Here is a 26819-nt window from a genome sequence, read left to right on the forward strand (position 1 = left end):
CATTCAGATTTTTCAGTTTTGTTGAATATAGTCTTCTGTAGAAGGATCATTTTTTATTTTCTCATATTCTGTTGTTATGTCTCCTTTTTCATTTCTTTCTTTCCTTCTTTCCTTCTTCCTTTCCTTCTTTCCTTCTTCCTTTCCTTCTTTCCTTCTTTCTTTCCTTCTTTCCTTCTTTCTTTCCTTTTTTCCTTCTTTCTTTCCTTCTTTCCTTCTTTCTTTCCTTCTTTCCTTCTTTCTTTCCTTCTTTCCTTCTTTCTTTCCTTCTTTCTTTCTTTCTTTCTTTCTTTCTTTCTTTCTTTCTTTCTTTCTTTCTTTCTTTCTTTCTTTCTTTTTTTTTCTGTTGTTGTTACCAAAATTCTTTATTTGAAGAAATGGTACAAATTAAAGAACTTAAACAGATGTTTTGGTGCAACTTATAGAAATGATAAAGGCAGCCTGACATGCATACACTGCCTCAGTGACCAGTAAAGTCACGTAGATTTGGGGAAGTCAGCTTAGCTCTCATCATTTTGTCCCAGAGATATTCTGCCAAGCCAGACTCGGGGGGCTCCCATCTTGCGTAAGTTGGTCACGTGGTCACCCAGTTCTTTAATGGATTTCACTGTTCATTCAGGTAATGTGTCTCAATGAAGTCACATAAGTGGGAATCACTCGTTTCAGTTGCCAGTTTGTGAAGTTCCAGTAGTGACTGATTCACACTCTTTTCCAAGTGCAGTGCACACTCCATTTCATTCAACCTGTTCTCCCTGTCATCGCGGTCTGGTTTCTTTATATCCTGCAGGAAGATTCGGCACCTCGTTGGTTCTGCAGCTTCATTAGTTTCTCAGTGTCTTCCCTCTCCCCATGAGATTAGTGGAAAAAGTATTTGGCAAAGTTCTTCAGAGCCACATCATCCTGGTCAAAATAACAAGACATAGACGGATAGACATAGGAGGCATACAACTCCAGGATGACGGCAGCCTCTGCGTCCTGGTGGTAGTTCTGGCGCACTTGCGAAGGAGAGGTGGTGGTCAAGTTGGCGGTGGAGCAAAGCTCCGTGTTGACACTGGAGCAGTTGTGCAAAGAAGTTGCTTAGGGCTCAGGCTTGAAAAGGCCTGCGGGGCGTCGGAGGGGTCGAGCACCGGGTTCCATTCAAACACTGCTGAAGCAGGAAATCACGGCGTCTCTGGGCAAGAATGTCTGGCCTCCCTTTTCATTTCTGATTTTGTTCATTTTGGATACTGACTATGTGCCCTCTGATTACTCAGACTAAGGGTTTAATCTATCTATTCAATTTTCTGAACAAACAAGCTCATGGTTTTGCTAATTTTTTTGTATAGTTCTCTTTTTTTCTACTTGGTTGAGTTCTGCTCTGAGTTTATTTCCTGCTGTCTACTCCTCTTGAATGTATCTGCTTCTTTTTGTTCTAGAGCTTTCAGGTGTGCTGTCAAGCCGCTAGTGCATGCCCTCTAGTTTCTTTGTGGAGGCACTCAGAGCTATGAGTTTCCTCTTAGCACTGCTTCCATTGTATCTCAAAAGTTTGGGTACGTTGTGCCTTTGTTTTCATAACATGCTAAAAAGTCTTTAAGTGTTTCTTTATTTCTTCCCTGCCCAATTTATTGATGAGTAGAGAGTTGTTCAGCTCCATGTATTTGTGGGATTTCTGGTTTTGTCGTCGTCGTCGTCGTCGTCCTTGGTTCTGATGATCCAAAGTAGCCTTGATTTCTGCTGTTTATGTTCTTGTGTTTGCCTCTTGCCATCTGGTTACCTCTGGTGTTAGCTTGTTTTGCTTTCTCTGACTGTAGCTTGTTCCTCCTATAAGCCTGTGAGTCTGTGATCTTAGGTGTGTTAGCATTCTTGGCAGAGCAATTCTCTGTGGACAGAATTTGGTTTTGAAGAATGCTGGCACAGGGTCAGCTCCAGGGTGAGATGAAAACTGGAAGAACTGTTTCCTGGGCTGCCCTGAATTTCCCATGTCCTATGGTTTCTGGGCAGGTCCCACTTAGACCAAGTATTGGAGCAGTAGTAATGATCTCACCTCTGATCTAGTTTGTCTGTACTCTTGGGACACCAGCTCTCCCAGGGTAGGTTTGGGTTTTGGAGAGTTTTGGCACAGGGTTAGCTCTGGGGTGCAGATAGAAACTCGAAGCTCTATATCCAATTCTTAAATTAATTATTTGAAGTTTTGATATCCAGTTCCTTGAGTTAATTATATATTTTAGATATTAATTATCTAGCAGATGTGGAACTGCAAAGATTTTCTCCCATTATGTAGGTTAATTCCTTGTCTTATTGACGGGATTCTTTGCCTAACAGAAACTTTTCGGTTTCATTATATCCCATTTATTAATTGCTGATCTTAATGCTTGTATTTTAGATATTCTGTAAACATTCATCTTTTGTGCCACTGTTTCTAAGGCTATTCTCTACTTTCTTTTCTATCGGCTGTATGTATCTGGATTTACCTTGAAGTCTTAAGACTTGATCTATGTTCAGAGTGATAAACATGAATCTATTTGCATTCTTCTACATGCAGATATTCAGTTTGACGTACACTGTTTGTTGAAGGTGCTATCTTTTTTACAAGGTGTATTTCTGTTTTTTTTTCATTATAAATCAAGCAGTTATATGTGTTTGGATTTCTGTCTAGATCTTAAAATCAATTCCATTGACCAAGTATAAGTTTCTGTGCTTACTTACTGGGTAAGGTTACCTGATATGGCCAGAAGGTATGAAACCCATTGGAGGATCCAAAGCAAGTCTTGAGCTGTGGTAATTTTATTGAGAGCAATCATACTTTTTATATCCTTATCAGGAACAGACCATAATGTTGATTGCCAGGATCAATACAGTTATAGTTGCCAGGATAAAATAATGTATGCAAAACTTTAGAGCGCATACAAGATTAATGTCTAAGACCAATTGCCTTGTCAAGCTTGCATGCTTCCTTGACTAACTAGTAAGGACACAAACAGAGAAACACAATGCAGTCTGAACACTCTAATATCCAAGGGAATGCACTGGTTTCTCAGGAACTATAAGGTAAATTATGCCCCAGAAGCCATAGACCCTAAGCTAAAAAACCTATGTGGTGGATTCATTTTTTTCAAACCCTAATTTTAATAACAATTTTTAAATGCATGAACCTCCCTTCTAGCCCACCACACACCAGAGGTCATGGAAAGGAATTAGGATGTGATGGAAATGAACCTGTTTAGAATGTTTTCTTAGGAGCAAGTCATATCTATATTGTCAGGAAATCAACAATTCAGTTTACGGGATTCAGTAGGAGCAGCAGCAACAGCAGCTCAATCCTTTTGTGAATAGTTTATGAATGTATCAGCAGTCCAGTTGAGTAGTGTTGGGATAACAAACACAAATTAGTAGCAGTGGTGTGACCCAGAAGACACAGCCAGGCCTCAGCTGAATAGGAACAAGCTGGCAAGAACAGTTAGGACCAAAATGGATACCTGGAGAAGTTTTCTGTCATGCCTTACTAAAGGAAGTTAAGACCACAAAGACCTGAGACCAATGATGCATTGCAAAGCTAACTATTCAAGCAAGCCCCTCTCACAGTCCATTGAGTCCTATTTATACTGCTTCCAAATATCACGTACTCTCCACAGGTCTTGCCTTACCACGTCTTTCAAGACTGACTTAGCAAAACTCTATGTGAGTCTGTATCCGCTGACATCAATGTGCCAATGGGTCCAAGTCTGCAGAAGTGCCAAGAAGCCATCAGAACACCACAAAAAGATTTTGGTACATTTCTCTATATGGAGTCATTACAAAGGGAGCTCAGCTGTACAATGTAAAGAGAACTGTAGTAGTAATTATTAATAAATGTAAATAGTCTCCAGGCACCATGCCACAGTGACCCCTGCTACTCTCTGTCTCCAATGGTCTCTCTACCTCCATGAATAGTCCCATTAGTTGCCATCTATCTATTTCCCATGGTGTGTTGCTGCCATGCTAGTCCCAAACAAGAAATTGCCTATCTCTCAGCTCTCTGCTGCAGACTCTGCTCACATTCCCAGAAATCTGGTAAAATCACATCTCTAGAGGCTTGTGATTTATCAATCTGATTTATATCAGTAAATTCTCACTTCACAAAATATCCACACAATAAACTCAGAGCCAATTGATAATTTATATAAACTGCACACCTAAATAAGACAAATTGTCCTGTAATTATCCATCCCTTACAATATATTCATAGCTACCTGTGGCTATTTAAAGCCAAATGAGCTGGTTCATCTTTTTCCTTCTTGATCTTGATTTCCTTATCTTTCTCTCCCTATCTCTCCAGTCTCAAAACTCTGCCCCTGCCTTTACTTTTCACTGCCCGGGCGATCACAGGCCTTGCCTTATCTTATGCTTGCCCTCATCTGCATATAAACATCAATCTGCAGAGAACCAATACATGCATGTGGTTCATGAAGAATCCTTCCTCATATATCCTTTCACATGTTTGTTTCACGTCTGTCTGCTTAAACAAAATAGTCCTTTATGTGTCTGTTTTAGCAAAATATTTTTTTTACCTGTGTTCACTTAAGGGAAACAATTCTTCACATGTGTATCCCAGCAAGATACCATCTGACACAACTGACTTTCCAAAGAAACCAGAAGTTTCCACATCATAACACCCTTTTTATTTAAGAATTTTCATTTTCTCTAACATTTACAATCTACACATGATATAAATAATTATAAAAACCATCACATTCTAAATAATTGGTTTATATAGAACTTAGTCAAACAATAATTTAACAAAAAGACCTTAAACTTCTATCACTATACAATAATTAAACAAAAGCCTTAAAGGTTATCAATATACAAAATGTATGTAAAAACATTAAAGTTCTATTAAAATTTCCGCTAATATACAATAGTTCATACAAAAGAATTTTCATTTCTATCAATATACAGTAATAAAACAAAAGTTTAAACTTCTACTAATATACAATAATTCAAACAAAACAACTGCAAATTATTATCAATATAGAATAGTTAAGCAAAACAACCTGTCATCCTAGATGAAAAAAACCATAACACATCAAGTGACAGAAATCACCCACCTCAACTTAAGGGCTTGGGACAATGGTCTTATATATACTTGCTTTCCCATAAAATTCAGGCAAAGAATTCCTGTTTGGGTACCAAAAATTTATTTGTCTGAATAAAGCTAGCTGTAGAATTTATTGCCCAGTCTGTGTGTTTATCCAAACTCTATATTGTCTGTTTAATCTATGTACTGTCAATTACCTCTGTTTATGCAGTCTCTGTGTGATTAATAATTAGGGCTAGCCCTTCTAAAGTTTATCTGTTTGCATATTTTTGGAGTAGTCAGTAACTGAGACAATCTATGAATTACCTGGGCTATTTCCTTTGTGAAGATATCCATGTCACAGGTGACAAGAAGTTTTCCCTGGTCAGACATAATTTTTATACATTTTGTTGGTAACCATATTTTTTCATTCCCTGGAGTTAGATGAGTATAATCATGTTCCCATCTTAAAACTATTGCCGGTTTCATTCTAATGTTAACACATCCTTATAGTATATTGGTTGGCCTAGTTCTTCAGTATTTTAGATATTGAAATTCTTTCAACATCACCAGAATTAAAGAGAGAGTTAATAAAGCATTATTTAGTATTTCTCTGGGGATTTCTACTCTCCCATTTTGTTTTATAAGCCATCTATTTTAAGATGTCTTTCTTCTAAATTCTATTTTAACATGTCTTTCAAAAAACCGCTTGTCTTGTAGGAGTATGTGGTATACCTGTAACATGGTTTATATTATAATTTGTAAAGAATTGCTTCATTTTATTGGATATATATGGGAAGCATTGTCAGTTTTAATTTGTGTAGGGTAGGTATCTTCATAATTTCCATAAATGCCATTATTTCTAATAAGTGTGTAATTACATAGTCACCCATTTCAGAACTTGAAGCAGTTGTCCATTGAATACCTCAGTAAGTGTCAATGACATAGTATATGTGTTTTTCAAATTCTGTGAAATGAAAACATGCATCTGTCTAATGTCATTTATTTTCATTCCCATAGGGTTAATAACAGCAGGTAAAAGAGTTTGGTTGCATAAAGAACAAATAGCACACCATTACCACCATCATCATCATCATCATCATCATCATCATCATCATCATCATCATCATCATCATCATCATTATTTCTTTGGCTTCTTATTGAGTGATCAGTTTTTTTCTTTAAATCTTTCCCATTAACATGATGTTTCTCATAAAATTTTAAGGCTTTTAACACATTTCCAATTAGTGATTGCTCGATTTCATCATTTTCTTGAGTTAATGGACCTGGCAAAACTGTATGAGGTAGAATATAAGTAATATTTAACAAATAATTTCTATTTCTGATGTTCTGTTGGACTTTTATTAATAAAAAATTAATTCTCAGTTATCAGGTACAAATTCAGTTTTCTTTATATGCAAAACTACTCTTTCTGCATATAAAGAATCAATATCTATGTTAAGAGATTCAAGACAGTCTAATGATACAATAGGGATTGCATACAATTGTGATTTTTGAACCGAGAGAGAGAGAGAGATAGATAGATAGATAGATAGATAGATAGATAGAGATAGAGAGAGAGAGAGAGAGAGAGAGAGAGAGAGAGAGAGAGAGAGAGAGAGAGATTTCACCAACTTGCTTATTTTATCTGACTTATAACCCATCATCTCCATTTTGTTTGCATCAGTATAAAATGTTGGTGCCTCTGGAATTGGTGTTTACTATATATGGACAAATCCAACTACTTTGTTTTTTTTAACTATATATGTTTTCTTCTTTAAATATTTGTTATTAATTTCACCCAAGCGTTTACTACAAGTGTTTGCTAATCCTCATTAATCATCCATAATGACATAATCAAATACTCTTTAAATGGTAATATAGTTTCAGCTGTATCTGTTTCAGACAATTGACATAGTCTTATTCTACCTTTAATACTTAATTCAGAATCTTTTTTATATATGTCTTCAATTTTTCCTTTGTTTATGAGCTAAGAATACTTATTTCATAAAATTATCTTTCTTTTGTATTAGGATCCCATTAGGAGAATGAGATGAAGGTAAAATGACCAGAGTACAATCTAGTTTAGCATCCATTCAATCCATATATTTCTATTGTACTCTTTGTTCTACAAGAGTTAACTCTTTTAGTGCTTCACCTGTTAGACAGTTTGGACTGTTTATATTCTCCTTCATTTGTACTTAATCCAACTGTATAACTCAGCCAGTTAATATCTTCCATTAATTTTTGAATATCATTAAGAGTTTGCGATTGGTCCCTAAACATCTGTATTTTTTGTAAATACATTTCATTGTATATTTTATATACTTACATTTTAAATGTTATCCTCTTTCTTGGTCCACCCCTCTTCCATATACCCTCCCCCTGTTTCTATTAGGATGCTTCACTTCCCACTCACCGATGCACAACTCATCACCCTGTCATTTCCCTACACTGGGAAAACAAGCCTCCACAGGACCAAGGGCTTTAACTATTAATGCCAGACAATGCCATTCTCTGCTACATATGCAGTTTAAACCATGGATCTCTATGTGGATCCCTGGGAGCTCTGAGGAGGTCTGGTTGGTTGATATTGTTGTTCTTTCCATGGAGTTGGGAAACCCTTTAGTTCCTTCAGTCTTTTCTCTAACTCCTCCATTGAGGTTCCTGGGCTAGGTCCAATGATTAGCTGTAAGCATTTTCATCTGTATCAGTAAGGCTCTGGCAAAGACTCTTGGGAGACATTCATATCCGACTTCTCTCAGCAAGCATTTCTTTGCATCAGCAATAGAGATTGGGTTTGGTGACTGCATATGGCATGGCTTCCCAGGTTGGGCAGTCTCTGCATGACCTTTCCTTCAGTCTCTGTTCTGCTTTTTGCCCCTGTATTTCCTCCTGTATTTTGTTCCCCCTTTCTAAGAAGGACTGAAGAATCCAAATTTTTGTCTTTCTTCTTAAGATTCATATGGTCTGTGAAATTTTGTAGGTTGATGATACATGATTGTACCAGTAGAGAGTGGAGCAGGACAAAGTTTTGGTGATGAAGGAGAAAGCAAGAGATTGAAGGAGGAGCAATACAGAGGCAGATGAGGATGTTTCTCTTAGCACATCTCTATATGAAAAAAAGGTTGTTATGAATATTTTATAAGAGATGGAATTGTACAAGATGATTTATTTGACTTATCTAGGTGAGCAAATTATACCATACCAATTGGATCAGAGTATTTTGGTGTGTTGTTTCAAGTGGTGACTTAATTGAGATCAAAAGAGAGTGTTGTGGCAAGATACACAATGCCCACCACAGAGTTGGAATGTGTGTGTGCAAGGCCAAAGGAAAGTGACAGAAACACTCTGGGCAGTCATGAACCACTCGGTTCAATACCAGGAAGGGTAGGTATAGCAGACCACCTGAGTCAAAGGAAGCCAGTGCCGGCCAGTACTTGAGAATAGGGTAGAGCCACTGAGATAAAGATGAAGCCCTACTGCTGCCAGCACTAGCATGGGATAAAAGGTTTTCACTTTTTATTTACTACAATAAATTGTATCTCAGGTATTCAGAGTTTTGGAGCTAATATTCACTTACCAGTGAGTACATTCAATGTATGTTCTTTTATGACTGGGTTTCCTCACTTAGGAAGATATTTTTCTAATTCCATCAATTTGCCTATGAGTTTCATGAAGTCATTGTTTTTAATAGCTAAGGCATATTCCATTGTGTAAATGTGCCATATTCTCTGTATCCATTCCTTTGTTGAAGGACATCTGGGTTCTTTATAGCTTCTGGCTATTATAAATATGGTTACTAGGAACATAGTGTAGCATGTGTCTTGTTTTATGTTGGAACATCTTTTGGGTATATGCCCAGGAATGGAATAGCTGGGTCTTCAGATAGTACTATGTACAATATTCTAAGGAACCTCCAAACTGATTTCCAGAGTGGTTCTACCAGCTTACAATCCCACCAACAATGGAGGAGTGTTTCTCTATCTCCACATCCTTGCCAGCATCTGCTGTCACCTGAGATTTTGATCTTAACCATTCTGACTGATGTGAGGTGGAATCTCAGGGTTGTTTTGATTTGCATTTCCCTGATTTGCACTTTCATGGTAAACATTTCTTTAGGTGCTTCTCAGTTGAGAATTCTTTGATTAGCCCTTTTCCTCATCTTTAATAGCCTTATTTGGTTCTCTGGAGTCTAACTTCTTGACTTCTTTGTATATTTGGATATTAGCCCTCAATCAGATGTAGGGTTTGTAAAGATCTTTTCCTAATCTGTTGGATACTGTTTTATCCTATTGACAGTGTCCTTTGCCTTACAGAAGCTTTGCAATTTTATGAGGTCCCATTTGTTGATTGTTGATCTAAGAGCATAAGCCATTTGTGTTCAGGAAACTTTCTTCTGTGTCCATGTATTTGAGGCTCAGGTTTCCAGTTTAGTGTTTTTATGTAATTCCAGAATATACAAATGAGGGGTTCTCTACAGATATACCTGCTTCTTGTGACTTTTGGGGGAAGGTGGGGGGGCTTTATTTCCGTTCTGTTTGTTTGATCTATTCAGATGTGTTAGCTTTTATATTGCTTCATTTCATCTTATTTTATTATTTTTCTATATAACCATGCTTATTTTCTAATGACAGTCCAAAGGGAGACAGATCTAAAAGGGAAGAGAGAAGGGAGGAACTGGGAGAAAAAAATAAACTATTTTCAATAAGAGTGAAAAAAGATTAAGGTTATAATGATAAAACTGAATTGAAAATGGTTTATGATACATAAGATACTAAAAAGTGTTCATAAGTTAGAATAATCTTCAGGATATCTTGCTTCAATTACTTAAAAAATAATATGATTTTTAGATATGACCATGTCATATTAAAAAGATTATAAACTAATAAATTAATGTTTATGGTTAGTACTCCTTTTAGTTTTTGAATGGATGGTGATTTATAATTATAATATTTTTAATAAAATATTTAGGTAATATTGTTTATGCTTTCTTTCAGACTGCCAAATATTGTAATAATTTATTCCCCAGGTTAGGTTATTATTTTGCTTTTCCATATCTGAATGTAATTTTTTTAAATTAGTAAGCAAAACTGTAAAAACAAAGCATAGGAGAACAATAAACTGACTTGCAATAGCATCAATCAGTACCTGGATATGTCTAAACCACCCAAATTTCCCGATTTCTTTTTAGATATATTCCTTATTCAGGTCATAGACATCTGCAACATAGATCATACAGAAAGTCAGTGGAAATATCACAAAAATTTTGGCTAGACAAAGATATAAACACATTGCCAAAACCATACAAAGTTGCCTTTTGCTTGTTCTTACAACTTATTTTTTAACTGCAAAGGTAAAAGAAAAAGCAATTAGAGTAACCCACTAAAAGCTCTATCTGCCACCTGCCATTCTCCGATGCCTGCTGATAAAAGTGAGTTTTTAACTTGCAGATTTTCCTTGATAGACTAGAATTAGGAAAGTTTTCCTCTAAAGAGATGCTCCAGCTGCCACATGGGGATAAATATAGATCAATCAAATCAAAGTTTGGCAATATGGACGTGAAAAAGGGCATTTGATCTGTCCCAAAGACTTGTTATTTGCATAGAAATAAAATAGTAAACTCATTTGGATTTTTTGATCTTCCAAGGTTTAATTATATTTTTTTTTAAATATAGTGTTATTTGATCTGATTATTTTTTAGTGCTAGCTAGGAGGGTAGACTTAATTGAGCTGCATATGTTGATTATGTCAGAGTGGAATTGTTTTCAAAGCCATGAATACAAGTTACCAGAAGACAATATTATATCCCATTATTTACGCGACATATACAGACTATGACTATAAGTCATAACTTATAGTCACCCTGGACAATTCAAAAAGCACAGAGAAATGAGGTTGAAAAATTATTTAGCAATTCTGGTGTGTAAACTTTAGTTAGGATTCAAAACACCTAAGTAGTGACTTTTTGATTTAGTACCGGGGCAAGATTCTATTCACAAGGCTATTTAGTTCATTCCACCATTCGTTAACAGAAAATAATGATCGGTAAGAAAATAAAAATGTTGTCGGAAATATTGAGTACCATGCATTGAAGTTTATTTTTAATTAAGAACCTAGTATCATAAGACATATGATATAAAAGCACATGTTGGTAGTCCTTTGTCATTACTCTTGACATTCCTAGATATCCTGACAAATTTTAATGCTTCAATTGGAAGAAGAACTGCACTGACATTATCCAAAAAAAGTCAACAACAAAAATATAATCAGTAGTTAAATTGAAAATATATCAGGCTAATTTTAGTGGGAACAGGCCAGGCAGGTGAGGGTTAGTTTGAACATTTAGCTATCTTCTCAGTTGCTAAATAGAAATTTCTCTACCAACCTGATCAGATTTACAGGAGTCATGTTTCCCAATTCCTCTCTCTCTCTCTGCATGTTGGTGTATGTGTGTGTCCATTTATGTGTGTATATGTGTGTTTGTATAATCACATAACTTCCTGTCTAATTACCACTCCTCAATAAAAACAATGAAAATTCAAGTGCCTGTACATTGCTTGCTTTCACTACAGTTTATTATTCTAGGGATCTGGTAGATTGATCTAAGAAAGCTGTTTAAATAAGAATTCTAGTTATTTTTCAGTGTACAGACATTGAAGGAAAATATTGAATTAGAAAAATATAAGAAGAGAATATAGAAAATTGTGTGTGTTTGTATTCAAATAATCAGTAACATATATTTATACTCAGATAATCAGTGATTTTCTCTGGCCGAAACCCTGCTGAGAGCATAAGATGCCCTTTCACCAGGAAAGACTAATATATATTTTCAAATTACCCCAGGACATGTCATGGGATCTAAAAAAGCACTAATTTCTAACAATATTTGACCTGAGACAAAAAAAAATTGCTTTGTAAAGCTCAAGACCAAAAATGTTGTATAGATCATTAGTAATTCACTTCACCTACGCACTCTGTGGTACGACCTAGGCATTGGGTGTTCATACAGAGCCTTTTACTTCATTTCTTGAGCAACACCGCATCAATCTTCACAGTAGCTATAGTATCTCAAGATTATTATTTTACTTTATAGCTAAAGTGACTGACAAAGCTTTGAGTCACTGGGGGTCAATGTAAAATCAGTAGCAGACATGGTGAGCTATGGGGGTGTTATTGTAGCTGCAAAGATAAGTCACAGGGTGACTTGGGAAGGCCAACTTTCAAATTATTTCCTGTCATCTCTCAATCCTTGTCCTTAGTGCAAAATTATAGACTGCATGTTTTTATGCCATTTTAAGGAACTATGATAAGGAACATTGAAATAAAATTGTTTTGTGGTTGTTGTACCTGAAATAGGGGGCAAGGTAAAGTATTTTTTATGACTTTAAAATTTCAAAAAGCAAACACAAATACTTGGAGTCTTTATACTTAAAAGACATAGACATAGCTTCAATGCTGTTCTCAGAAGTGTAAATACTTCTGGGTTCTGTATAATATCTGTATAAAAAATGGAATGACAGAAACAGTGATGTAAAGTGAAATTGGGAGAAAAAACCCAAGATGTTATGAATTTCTTTTAAACTTTAAAAAAAAAAAACTGTGTCAAAGTTTCTCTCACTGATGAAACGAGCTCTTTACATATAAATTATATTGTAATAGCAGAGCTCCTGGGTAGAAAAGAGTTCCTTCTCCTGCTGGCAAAAATTAAAATAATCACAGATGGCTAATGATCAAAAATATTGACTGACAGCTCTGAAGTATAAGACATGGGAATATTAACAGAGGGATGAGGATATCCTCAGTATTTCTTAAGCCAACACTTGTTTCAAGAAACCCATAAAGTCTTTCCCACCACATATTTATACAAAACGTATATCATGCCTTTTATAGAGCACTCTATTTTCTCAGAAAGCCCCTGCAAGAAAACTAATAGAATCTTTTATGATTATAATGGTTTTCATATTTGGGGAAGAATGCTGGAAATCACTAAGAAAATGTAATCTGATTATATACTTTGTGAAACTACAAAACCTTTACAACATTAGACATTAGAAGACAAGTCTCTCATTTTGAAATATTGGTAGAGGGAGGGAGATCTGTCATGTGAAATTAGTCTATAAAAAATTCAGTCAATGTTAACAATAATAAATGATGGTGTTGAGGACGGTTATATGTCAAATATACTTACAAGCATTTCACTCACCGAGTTCAATCATGTAGTTCATGAAGTGCATTGCATCATCTTTCACATTTTTCAGATGAAGAATTTCAGTGTTGAAAACCAAGACAATTCACATACCACAGCTTGTAAGTACCAAATTATGGGTTCAAAACATTTTCAAGCCTAATATATGGTAAAATACAGCTATTGCAATATTTATATGTTTAGACCATAAATTAGCAAGTATCCCTAGTGAAACATGACAAAACACCACAGTCTATATTACTTCAGAACAACCATCTTAAAAACAAATTTAATGTGTTAAGAGTATGATGGATTTGGGGGGATGAAAACAGGAAACATTATCTTGTATTTTTATGTCAACATTAAGTACATATATATATATATATGTATTTAATGTTGACATATATATATATACATGAAAGGCATACGGTAAGACGTTATGAACAATTCAAATAATCTAATTCATGTAACATATGTGTACTGGAGGCAACATGTACAAAGGGAAAATATAAGTCTGTTCCGTCTGTGGCCACATTATCAAAGGAAGCCACAGAAGAAAGTTTTGACAGTAACTGAATTTTTGCTAGACAGAAAGAATTTAAAATAAGTTTAGCTGCTCAGAGTAATTATGTACCTGTTAACCATACTACCAAATTAGCAATTCCATGTTAGCTAAATTTAATTTTACATTTTTATATAAAATACTTTACATCCTGTCAAGAGCATAGTATCAATGGTAACAAAAAGTGCTTCAGAATATCATGAACAAAATACTTTACAAAAAGTTATTTTTCAAAAGAACCCTTGCAAAGCACACCCTCTAGGAAGAAATGGAATATATGGGTTATTAAAAGGCATCGTAGTAAGAGCACAGGCTGAAAGAAACACCAGTAATAATGCAGTTAAGAACTGGTTAAATCATTAGTTTATGCTGTTCTTTTCCAACTTCTTATAACGTATGCTTTCTTCATTTGGGTGTTACTTATTCCATCTGAAGCATTTGCAAGTCAACTCGCTGTACTTCACAATACACTGAAATGAGGAAAAGCATGAGAAGCATGCCTGAGGCAGCAGAAAACTCTGAGCCCAATCTCCATTTCTTCACGTATATTTGATGAATGATGTGACAAAGGAATCCTAATTAAGGTTGAAACCCTGAATACTAAACGAATTAGAAGTGCCACTACATTCATCTTCTGCAGTGATAACAGTGGTCTGGTTCTCCTTAGCCAACGCTTGACTTTTGGGGAAACCTATTCTTGTATATTGTTCTAGCACAAGCATCTTAACCGACTCTCAGTCAAGATAGAAATATCTGAAAATGTTTCCCTTTAATTTGTTTTGTTTGTTTGTTTTACCACCCTACAAAATCTATACCAGATGTTTTATTTTTACATTTAGCCTCAAAAGAAAGAATGAAAGAGAGAAAGGAGAGAAAAGGTCTTTTGTTTTGAGTAGTAAAACAAAATTGCTTCTAAAGAGGTTGGGCTCTAAAATAGCATTTCTTTTTTTTTTTTTTTTCAAACTCACCAAGATCTACCTGTTTCTTCTTCCCTATTGTTTGGATTAAAAATGTGGGCCATTATGACAGGCCCAGGTTCAAAATATATTGTTTCATAATGTATACAACATGTAACCTAGTGTTATTATAAAAGGATCTTCTTGAATTACTTCATAATTTTGATAACGATATCTTTTTTTGCTAGTTCCAGTCGATGTCAGGGTATTTTAGTTTTTTTTTTTTTTTTTTTTTTTTTTTTTTTTTTTTTTGTCTTCAAAACAAGATTTATTTTTTTTTAACATGAAAATACATGGAAAATACATTGGTCTCTTATCTGTTACAAATAAGACTCAAATTATTAATCATAACCAGAAGTGTTTCTTGAGATATTTCCATCTACACAAAAGACTAACAGCTTATTATTTTTTTTAAAGATTTTAAACATTTTTTGCTTAAAATTATACATTTTTGTCAGTACTGTTTTTTCAGACATTAAAATAAATTTTACATAAAAATATGTGAATATGTTTTTTAGTCAGTACTTGATTTTTTTCAAGGGCTTGACAGTATCATTGAAAACGTACTAGTTGCAATAAGCGTAAAGTACATGCAAAACAAAACGCAACATGGAAATAGTCAAAGTCTTCTTGTTTTGTGAATATATGTATAGTTTTTGTTTTCTTTATTTCTTGGACTTCATACAGTCTGTGAGTTGTTTCTGGGGGAGTGCAAGCCTCTGGGGTTAGCATCCCACTATCAGTGACTGCATATTATGTCTGTTCTTTTGTGACTGGATTATCTCACTCAGGATGATCTTCTCTAGATGCAGCCATTTTCTTAAGAATTTGGTTAAGTCATTGTTTCTGGTGGCTGAGTAGTATTCCATTGTGTATATGTACCACAATTTTTGTATCCATTCGTCTTCTGAAGGACATCTGGGTTCCTTCCAGCTTCTGGCTATTATAAATAGAGCTGCTATGAACATTGTGGTGCATATATCTTTGTTGTGTATTAAAGTGTCTCTGGGGTATATGCCCAGAAGTGGAATAGCTGGGTCTTCAGGTAGTACTATATCCAATTTTCTGAGGTATCGCCAGACAGATTTCCAGAGTGGTTGTATTAGCTTGCAACCCCACCAACAGTGAAGAAGTGTTCCTATTTCTCCGCAGCCTCGCCAGCATCTGCTGTCATCTGAGTTTTGGATCTTAGCCAATCTGACTGGTGTGAGGTGGAATCTTAGGGTTGTTTTGATTTGCATTTCCCTGAAGGCTAAGGATGTCGAGCACTTCCTCAGAGGTTTCTCGGCCATTCGGTGTTCCTCAACTGAAAATGATTTGTTTAGCTCTGTACCCCATTTTTTAATAGGGTTATTTGATTCTCTGGTGTCTAGCTTTTTGAGTTCCTTGTACACCTTGGATATTAGGCCTCTATCTGATGTGGTGTTGGTAAAGATCTTTTCCCATTCTGTTGGTTGCCGTTTTGTTTTCTTGACGATGTCCTTAGCCTTACAGAAACTTTGCAATCTCATTAAGTCCCATTTGTTAATCTTTGACCTTAGAGCTTGAGCCATTGGTGTTTTGTTCAGGAAATTTTCTCCTGTGCCTATGTGTTCTAAGGTTTTCCCTACTTTCTCATCTAATAGTTTCAGTGTATCTGGTTTAATGTGGAGATCTTTAATCCACTTACACTTGAGCTTTGTACAAGGAGATAAGAACGGGTCTATTTTCATTCTTTTGCATGTTGAGTGCCAGTTGGACCAGCACCATTTGTTGAATAGGCTGTCCTTTTTCCATTGAATGTTTACTGCTCCTTTGTCAAAAATCAGGTGACCATATACATGAGGGCTCATTTCTGGATCTTCTATTCTATTCCATTGATCCACTTGCCTATTTCTGTACCAGTACCATGCAGTTTTCAGCACAATTGCCTTGTAATATAGCTTGAGGTCAGGAATAGTGATTCCCGCAGATGTTTTTTTGTTGTTGAGGATGGATTTCGCTATTCTAGGTCTTTTGTTATTCCATATGAAATTGCACATTGATCTTTCCAATTCCATGAAGAACTGGGTTGGAATTTTGATGGGGATTGCATTGAATCTGTAGATTGCTTTTGGTAGGATGGCCATTTTTAAGATGTTGATCTTTCCAATCCATGAGCATGGGAGATCTTTCCATTTTCTGAGATCCTCCTAAATTTCTTTCTTTAGAGGTTTGAAGTTCTTGTCATACAGGTCCTTTACTTCCTTAGTTAGAGCCACACCAAGGTATTTCATAGTTTTTGTAACTATTGTGAAGGGTACCTTTTCCCTAATTTCTTTCTCCACATGTTTGTCCTTTGAGTATAGGAAGGCTACTGATTTGTTTGAGTTAATTTTGTATCCGGCCACTTTGCTGAACTTGTTTATCAGCTGTAGGAGTTCTCTGGTGGAATTTTTGGGGTCACTCAAGTACACTATCATGTCATCGGCAAAGAGTGATGTTTTTATCTCTTCCTTTCTGATTTGTATCCCCTTGATCTCCTTTTGCTGTCTAATTGCTCCAGCCAGGACTTCCAGTACTATGTTGAATAGGTAGGGAGAGAGTGGGCAGCCTTGTCGAGTCCCTGATTTTAGTGGGATTGCTTCAAGTTTCTCGCCATTAAGTTTGATGTTGGCTGTTGGTTTGCTGTATATTGCTTTTATTATGTTTAAATATGGGCCTTAGATTCCTGTTCTTTCCAGGACTTTTAACATGAAGGGGTGTTGGATTTTGTCGAATGCTTTCTCAGCATCTAGTGAGATGACCATGTGATTTTGGTCTTTAAGTTTGTTTATATGGTGGATTACATTGATGGATTTCCTTATGTTAAACCATCCCTGCAACCAGGGATGAAGCCTACTTGGTCATGATGAATGATGGTTTTGATGTGTTCTTGGATTCGGTTTGCAAGGATTTTGTTGAGTATTTTTGCATCAATGTTCATAAGTGAGATTGGTCTGAAGTTCTCTTTCCTTGTAGGGTCTTTGTGTGGCTTAGGTTCGAGGGTTATTGTAGCCTCAAAAAATGAGTTGGGTAATATTCCATCTGATTCTATCTTTTGGAATAGCTTGGCGAATATTGGTGCTATATCCCCAATAAATGTCTGATAAAATTCTGCACTGAACCCGTCTGGACCTGGGCTTTTTTTGGTTGGGAGGCTTTTGATGACTTCTTCTATTTCTTTAGGTGTTATAGGGTTATTTAGATGGTTTACTTGGTCCTGGTTCAACTTTGGGACCTTGTATCTGTCTAGGGATTCGTCCATTTCCTCCAGATTTTCCAATTTTGTGGAGTATAAGTTTTTGTAGTAGGATTTGATGATTTCTTGAATTTCCTTAGTTTCAGTTGTTATGTCACCACTTTCCTTTCTGATTTTGTTAATTTGGATACTCTCTCTTTGCCCTTTAGTTAGTCTGGCTAGGGGTTTATCAATCTTGTTGATTTTCTCAAAGAACCAACTCTTTGCTTTGTTGATTTTTTCAATGGTTTTTTTTGTTTCTATTTGGTCTATTTCTGCCCTAATTTTGATTATTTCTTGCCGTCTACTCTTTTTGGGTATATCTGCTTCCTTTTGTTCTAGTGCTTTTAGCTGTGCTGTCAGGTTGCTGATGTGAGCTTTCTCCAGTTTCTTCTTGGAAGCACTTAGAGCAATGAGTTTTCCTCTCAATACTGCTTTCATTGCATCCCAAAGGTTTGGGTATGTTGTGTTTTCGTTTTCGTTGAATTCTAGAAAATCCTTAATTTCTTTCTTTATTTCTTCTTTGACCCTGCTATCCTTTAACAGAGTGTTGTTTAGTTTCCATGTGTATGTGGGCATTTTGTTGTCTTTGTTGTTGTTAAAGACCAGCCATAGACCATGGTGATCTGAGAGGATGCATGGGAGTATTTCAATCTTCTTATATCGATGAAGGCTCGTTCTGTGTCCAATAATGTGGTCAATTTTCGAGAAGGTGCCATGGGGTGGTGAGAAGAAGGTTTATTCTTTTACTTTAGGATAGTATGTTCTGTATATATCTATTAATTCTAGTTGGTTCAAAGTCTCTGCTAGTTTTGCAGTGTCCTTGTTCAGTTTCTGTTTCCCTGATCTGTCCATTGGTGAGAGTGGGGTGTTAAAGTCTCCCACTATTATTGTGTGGGGTGAAATGTATTTTTTGAGCTTTAGTAGAGTTTCTTTTATGAATGTGGGTGATTTTTTATTTGGAGCATATATGTTAAGGATTGAGAGTTCCTCCTGACAGATTTCCCCGGTAATGAGTAAAAAGTGTCCTTCTTTATCTTTTTTGATATCTTTTGGTTGGAAATTTACTTTATTCGATATTAGAATAGCCACTCCAGCTTGCTTCTTGGAGCTGTTTGCTTGGAAGTTTTTTTCCCACCCTTTTACTCTGAGATAGTGTCTGTCTCTGTCTCTGAGATGAGTTTCCTGTATGCAGCAAAAGGCTGGATTTTGTTTATGTATCCAGTCTGATAGTCTATGTCTCTTTATTGGGGAGTTGAGACCATTTATGTTAATAGATATCAAGGAATAATTGTTTCTGTTTCCTGCCATTTTTGCTTTTTTGGGTTGAGTTGTGTCTGTGTTTTTTTTCTTTAGTTCTCTTGTTTAAGAGTTTTCTTGTTTTTACTAGGCTGTATTTTCCCTCCTTGTATTGGGTTTTCCACCTATAATTCGTTGTATTGCTGGGTTTGTGGTCAGATATTGTGTGAATTTTGATTTGTCTTGAAATATCTTTGTCTCTCCATCGATGGTGATTGATAGTTTTGCTGGGTATAGCAGCTTGGGCTGGCACTTGTGCTCTCTTAAGGAGTGCATGATGTCTGTCCAGGCTCTTCTAGCTTTCATAGTCTCTGTTGAGAAATCGGGTGTGAGTCTGATTGGTCTGCCTTTATATGTTACCTGACCTTTTTCCCTTACTGCTTTTAGTATTCTTTCTTTACTTTGGGCACTTGATGTTTTTACTATTATGTGTCGGGAGGTATTTCTTTTCTGGTCCAACCTATTTGGAGTTCTGAAGGCTTCTTTTATGCTCGTGGTCATCTCATTCTTGAGGGTAGGGAAGTTTTCTTCTATGATTTTGTTGAAGATATTTACTGTGCCTCTTAGTTGATACTCTTCTCCCTCTTCTATTCCTATTATCCTTAGGTTCGGTCTTCTCATTGTGTCTTGTATTTCCTGGACATTTTGGGTTAGGAGCTTTTTGTTTTTTGCATCTTCTCTGGCTGTTCTGTCTATGTTTGCAATGTTGTCTTCTGCCCCCGAGATTCTCTCCTCGATCTCTTGTAATCTGTTGGAAATGCTTGCTTCTGTGACTCCTGATTTCTTTTTTTGGTGTTCTGACTCTAGGGTTATCTCTTTTAGCGCTTTCTTTATTGTGTCAATTTCTGTTTTAATTTCCCTCTTCCATTCCTTTATTTCTTTGGTTCTGTTTTCGTCTCGTTCTTTGAGTTCTTTGAGTGTTTTTCTTGTTTCTTCTTTAAAAGCTTCTGAATCTTTTTGCTTTTCTCCCTTTCTTGTTTAAGTAACTCTATCAGCGTCTTGAGGCATGTTTTCAGGTCTGTGTCTTCTTTCTCTGGAGTGTTTGGAATTCCTATGTTTGCTACTATCGGAGAGCTGGGTTCTGGTGTTGCTAGATTGTCTTGGTTTCCTTGGGATATACTCTTTCTCTTTCCTCTTGCCATTTTGTTGTCAGTGATATGTTCTTGCCTTTCCCTTGTATCTGGTCTGTGTCCCTGGTATACTTTCCGTGTGCACTCCTCAGAGGTCTCTCTACTCCCCAAAAGCCCAGGTTCCGGGTGGCAGCTGGGACAGGCTCTGCTCTGCGTCCTGAAGTCGCCCCCGGGTAGGAACAGACGTTCCTAAGATCTGTTCCTAGTCACAGATGCTCAGCCTCTCCGAGCCACCTTTCCGGCTGGCTGTTGGGCCAGGCCCTGCTCTGTGTCCTGAAGTCGTCTCCGGGTGGGAACAGAAGTTCCTAAGATCTGTTCCTGGTCACTGGATCGGGGAGGACAGGGCAGGTCAGGGCAGGGGGTGCCCTTTCCGTGTGCACTCCGCAGAGATCCCTCTGCTCCCCCGCAGCCTAGGTCTCCCACTCACCAGTTGCTCAGCCTGTACCAGCCGCCTTTCCGGCTGGTGGTTGGGCCAGGCTCTGCTCTGCGTCCTGAAGTCCTCTCCAGGTGGGAACAGAAGTTCCTAAGATCTGTTCCCAGTCACAGTTGCTCAGCCTGTACGAGCCGCCTTTCCAGCTGGTGGCTGGGCCAGGCTCTGCTCTGCGTCCTGAAGTCGTCTCTGGGTGGGAACAGAAGTTCCTAAGATCTGTTCCAGGTCACAGTAGCTCAGCCTGTATGAGCCGCCTTTCCGGATGGTGGTTGGGCCAGGCTCTGCTCTGCGTCCTGAAGTCCTCTCCGGGTGGGAACAGAAGTTCCTAAGATCTGTTCCAGGTAACTGGATCGGGGAGGACAGGGCAGGTCAGGGCAGGGGGTGCCCTTTCTGTGTGCACTCCGCAGAGATCCCTCTGCTCCCCAGCAGCCTAGGTCTCCCACTCACCAATTGCTCAGCCTGTACAAGCCGTCTTTCCGGCTGGTGGTTGGGCCAGGCTGTGCCTAAAATAGCATTTCAAATTTTGTGCTTATAGGTCTGAGGAATATCAAAATGTGAGTAGATCAAACAACATGTGGTGAGTTGCTTGATATTATTTGAATTCCAGTGTATTGATTTTGAATCATTCTTACCAGAAAAAAAATCTGTTTTCCCTAATGCTGTAATTGGGGCCCATATTTCACTTTAACATTTGAATACGTTGTAAAATTGTTTTTTTTTTTTTTTTTCTGGTTCATTCTATTTTAACCATATTCTCATTTTAAGTTACATTACCTTAGGTAAATTGGAAACATTTCCAGTGTGTGTCTGGAACAACGTGTAACTAGAATCCTCTTGTTCTATTCCCTGCAAGTTCTGTGCTACTGAAAGCACTTTATAAATGTTAATGCTTTTAATTCTTTACAACAGCTCAGTGAGTCAGTATTGTCCTCACTGTACAGGAAAAGAAGCAGCAGCTAAAGTACATTTCTCACACTACTAAGCACCTTAAATGTTTACACTGTTAAGGCTTTTATGTCTTCTTTGACAGTTTCTGAGGCTTAATATAGCTGGTTGGGAATATCTCAGATGGCTGGCCTTCAGGCAATTGAAGAAACTGACTTCTTATCTATTAACAGTTGTGTGTTCATGTCCTTTGATTGCTGCCTACTCTGGCTGGAAGAAATCTAGTGGTCCTCATGTTCTTTTTATTCTTGTGATTTCAAGAAATCTTTGCCCAACTGCACAAATTTGTTTCCTACTTAGAGCACCAAGTTTCTGTGAAACTTCACACTCTCATACTTGGTTAAAACCAGTCACCTAAAGTATAGAAGAATAATGGCTGATGAGATTTGGAGACTTTAAATCACTATTTAATTAGGTATAGTTTAATTAGAATTGTTTTAATGTTATAATCCTAAACATTTTCACTGATCATTGCAAGTCTGTTTTTTTTCCAACAGTGAAAGACTACAAAGCCCACATTCACACTAGCATTTCCTTGACAGTTGAATATCCTACTTGTCCAGATCCACTTCGTTGTAATATCTAGACAAGCAGATTTGAGAGTAGAGAATCATGTTATCACATGATGTTATCACATGTCGGTATGCATCTCCCACCTAAAACCAATTTAAGAGAATAAACATAATAAAGTAATATTTTAATGGTATGGAATACCATAATAGTAACAAAAATTGAAAAACAGATAGAGAGGTAGAAGGATTATGGTTACCTAAATGTGTTAATTTATTCATGTGCATGAACAAAAAAAATCTATTGATTCTAAATACTAAATGCTACTGCTAATTAGAGAAATACAGAGTATGATTTCATATAAACATGACAAGGGAACATTTAAAACAAAATATGCATGCTGAGCATATATATATATATATATATATATATATATATATATATATACATACATATATTCCATATATTTGGGGGAATATTTACTATTTATTTAACCCTGCCACAGGAACTACTACTTTACTGAAACAGGGCAATATCATATTAATGGTTAGTGTAGATGAATTTCTTTTAATTTTTCTTTTGTTATCATGTAGCAATAACAAACAAACTTCATCAAATAAAATAATATTCTCAGTATATAATTTTCACTTAACCCTGGATATGACTAATAAGGATGGTTTGCAATAGAGATATAAAATGAAGTAGAAAAATTTGATTCATGCAGGAGATAGAAATTTCTGTGGTTTTTTTTTTTTATGTTTTGGGTTATAACCATTAAACCTACATGGCTTAAATCAGAGTAAGTGTAAGTACCCTTATGTTTTTTATTTGTTGATTATATCACATTATGTATAAGTTGCATAAATTACACAAGGTATAACCATCAGAAGTCAAAACTGCCATGTTACATGTGACAATCACACAGAAGTCTCTACCAAGACAAACACCCCGACCCACAGTCTGTTTAAAGATCAAGCAAAAGGAAGCATATAACCCCGAGCTTCTGTAGCACTTTCAACTAGGGTGGAGATATGGCACAGAAGGAATCAATTCACCCACCAGGTATCTGCCCACAATGAGGTCTCACATGGAGTCTTGAGAATGGTAATGATGTGACTGCACCAGAACACCTGCTTCAGGAGTGTGAGAGTATGGGCCTGCAGGGAGCCAAGAGTGAAGAGGAAACGGAAAACTGGCATATAAAGAGATCATTAATGGCATATGACAGGTAAGGGTGAAAATGCTTTTTCATCTAATTAAACAGATGTCATACCCTTACATGAAGCATAGCACAGTTCTGAAACATGAGACTGAGCTTGAATGCTGAATGACCTATATTGGGCATCCCAGTACCTCTTTACTCATTTCTATTCTTTGATGAATCATATTGATTTACCCTGAGCTAATAAAAGTCTTCATTATTTGAAAAAAAAATTGAACATCTAGTTTTTCAGAATTAAATTGAAAATATGTGATAGGAAAATACATAAAAAGAGAATAAAAACTATAATAATTATGAGAAAACATGAAATATGACACTGAATATTAATAGGTTAGCCATGTAAGTCAAATACCAAAAGCATATGAAAAAGAGTATAATAATAGTTTCACACAAGAGAACTGGCAGGAAGGTACAAGACAGGTGAAAAGTGGACACAGAAAGATATCTTACCATTCACCATCTATAGTATTGTGTAGACGTAATCTGCATCAAGCCAATGACAGCAATAGCAAGAAACTACTTCCTTATCTTTCAACACATGACCCAGAATTTTGTGGCTTATTTTTTAAACTTTTGAGATTGTACTATAATTACACCATTTCACTTTTTCCCCACCTTTCAAACTCTGTTTGTCTACCCTCTATTGTCTTTAATAATATTGGCCTATTTTTTCTTTAGATGATAGATAGGCACACATACAGACAAATATATAACATTTATGAATACACACATATATGTCCCTCAATATAAAATATATATCAATATAGTACATATAAAATATAATATGTTATATACACAGTATAGATAGAAAGATAGATAAATAGATTGATTGATTGATTGATAAATAGATCGAGTGCTATATGGATAATTATAAAAATACAGTCTGTATAATGTTACCTGTATGTATATTTTTGGGAATGACTATTTTGCATTGAACAAGCAATTGGCATGCTCTTCCAAGGAGAAGATTGTTTTTCCTATTTCAGAATTCCAGTTACTATAGTTCTTTATCTAAGACTGAGAGTTCCTGAGACTTCTCCTATTCAGATTAGCATGTCTTTTGTTGTAATTCTTTTTTGGGTCATGTTTTGGCAGCCACGCTGTTGTTCATGCCCTATTTTTTAAACAATAACGTACGAAGTGCAATTAGTATTGCCTATATGCAATGGATGTGGAAAAGCCCACTGAAACATAAGCAATCTATGACCACACCCTCACAGAAAAATGACTCTCCTTTCTCAGCAGCCACAAACTACCGATAGCTCTTCCACAAGACTATTTTGATAAATCTAATTAAGCTTTTGCAAGTTATTTTCTTGTTATGAAGTCAAAATACTCAAACAAAAATAATTTATGGGAAAGAGGGTATTACTTTGACTCATTGAAGACACATCGTAGCAGAAAAGATGCCAGAAGCTGTTGATTCCATTGCATTCATAGTCTGAAAACAAAAAAAAAAAAAAAAAAAAAATGAAAGCTAGTATTGGACTCACTTTCTCCTTTATATGCACTCTTAGACGCTTCCTAAGTAATGGTGCTGTCCACGTTTATGGTTGATCTTTCTACTTCAGTTTTATCCAATCTAGATAATATCTTATAGACATATCTAAAAATTTTGTCTTCAAGATTATTATTTCTTATTATTTCTTTTAAATTTTACAATAAAATTTAATCATCAGAACTATACCCCTTGTCAAGTTGACAGCTAAACTTTCAAGTCATAATCTTTCATACCATGTCTCTATAAAATAGTTGTTATAACTAAAAATGTATTTGATCCTGTTTTAAATGTCTTGTATAGACTTTTAGCAGTTCCAAAATTGTTTAAAATCTCTGGAGTCCAAATAGTTTCTTAGACTCAATATTTGTTGTGGTGAATATTAAAATGATGGCTTACCCTTTTATCATCCCCCATGGTCTCACTCCACAAATGCTGCTCCAGTGTGGAGCCAAGCACAAATATTAGATTCTCACATCACTTGTTGCTCCTGGCTGCCTCTAAGAACTCAGGCATGGTTTACTCATGTTCTCTGTTGTTTCTGTCATACATGTATATGACCACCCTGGCATGTTCGACTTTTCCAATGCCTGACACAAACATGATTCCAAAGCCCAGTAGATTGTCAAAGTGGTTTATATATTAAATTCTCAATCGACCAATACTCTACACAATAAGATTATATCCAATGAACAAAGATACAAACTGCCTTTCTATATGATAAAAGACTCATAGAAACTTTCAAACGTAATAATAACAAATGTATCAAGATAGAAATATGCCAAAAGAAACATACACATCTGCCTCTATCTTGTCTCCCCCTTCTGCATCTACTTCTGCTCCTTGACATTTTACCACATAACTCTTTAATGTCTAATCATATATCATCTTAACATAAATCTACAAATACTCACTTAACTATGAATTTTTATAATATAAAATCAAGTTATATAATTTCAATACACAATGGAATAAAATAAATATTACAATTAGAAAAAGAAAAGTTAAAAAAATATCAAGGAATGAGTGAACCAAAACAAGACTAAAACTCAGTGCAGCAAACATCAAATCCTGTAGATCAATGTTCTTCATCTACAGCTTCTCATGGCATTATCTAAATGGTTTTGCTAGCCCTAACTCTTTATCTCTGATATTTAAATCGATCATAGGCGCTTAGTTGACATATCCAACTTCTGATATGCAGCTTTCCTTTGTAGATGACCCCATATTTCTTGCATCTCCAAAATTTTAAGGTCTCCATTGCGACTTGGGTTTTTTCTTAAAAGTTTTACACTGGCTTCCCAAGGTCTTTGTAGCAATTCTTGTCTTGCCACACATTATCTGATATTAGCAGAAATCTAGTACTATGGCAAAAGATTCCACAGTCCTTAATTCTATGGTTTTCATGTTGCAAAATCTGTACCATATATCTAATGCTGCCTAATCCTGATGCCAACTTAAGAATGATATTTATCCCTTGGACAATAATTCTATTGTCTTATGTGTGCTCACTCTGTACAACCACTTCCTTAGGAAGTTAAATTAAAGGAACAGGCAATGTTTTCCATGTTATTCTCAGTTTAGGTTTCTCCTTACAGATAAATTTGAATTTTTAATGAATGCAGACTTGTTCCCAGAATAACATTCTTATTGTCCCAGTGGAAAACATAATTTCTCTTTATTGACAATAATCTCTGTAATAATTATAGTTCTGTTCATACCCACCTTGATAATGACATCAAATTCATACTTTTACTCATCAAACTAAATAATTTTCTTTCTTTCTGTTCTATTCTACACTCTTTCACACAC

The 26819-nt window shown here is 36.0% G+C and overlaps 1 pseudogene across 1 annotated transcript; it reads right to left on the reverse strand.

Annotated features, from left to right (window-relative positions):
* Window positions 1-457: 457 nt before the first annotated feature.
* LOC308416938 (ferritin heavy chain-like) lies at window positions 458-26268 on the reverse strand (annotated as a pseudogene). The gene is made up of 4 exons: window positions 26199-26268; window positions 24882-24950; window positions 23347-23479; window positions 458-1048 (listed from the first exon to the last, which is right to left on the reverse strand). The product of its transcript is annotated as a ferritin heavy chain-like (transcript).
* Window positions 26269-26819: the final 551 nt, after the last annotated feature.

Source organism: Micromys minutus (assembly GCF_963924665.1).
Source record: "Micromys minutus genome assembly, chromosome: 1".
Taxonomy (NCBI): domain Eukaryota; kingdom Metazoa; phylum Chordata; class Mammalia; order Rodentia; family Muridae; genus Micromys; species Micromys minutus.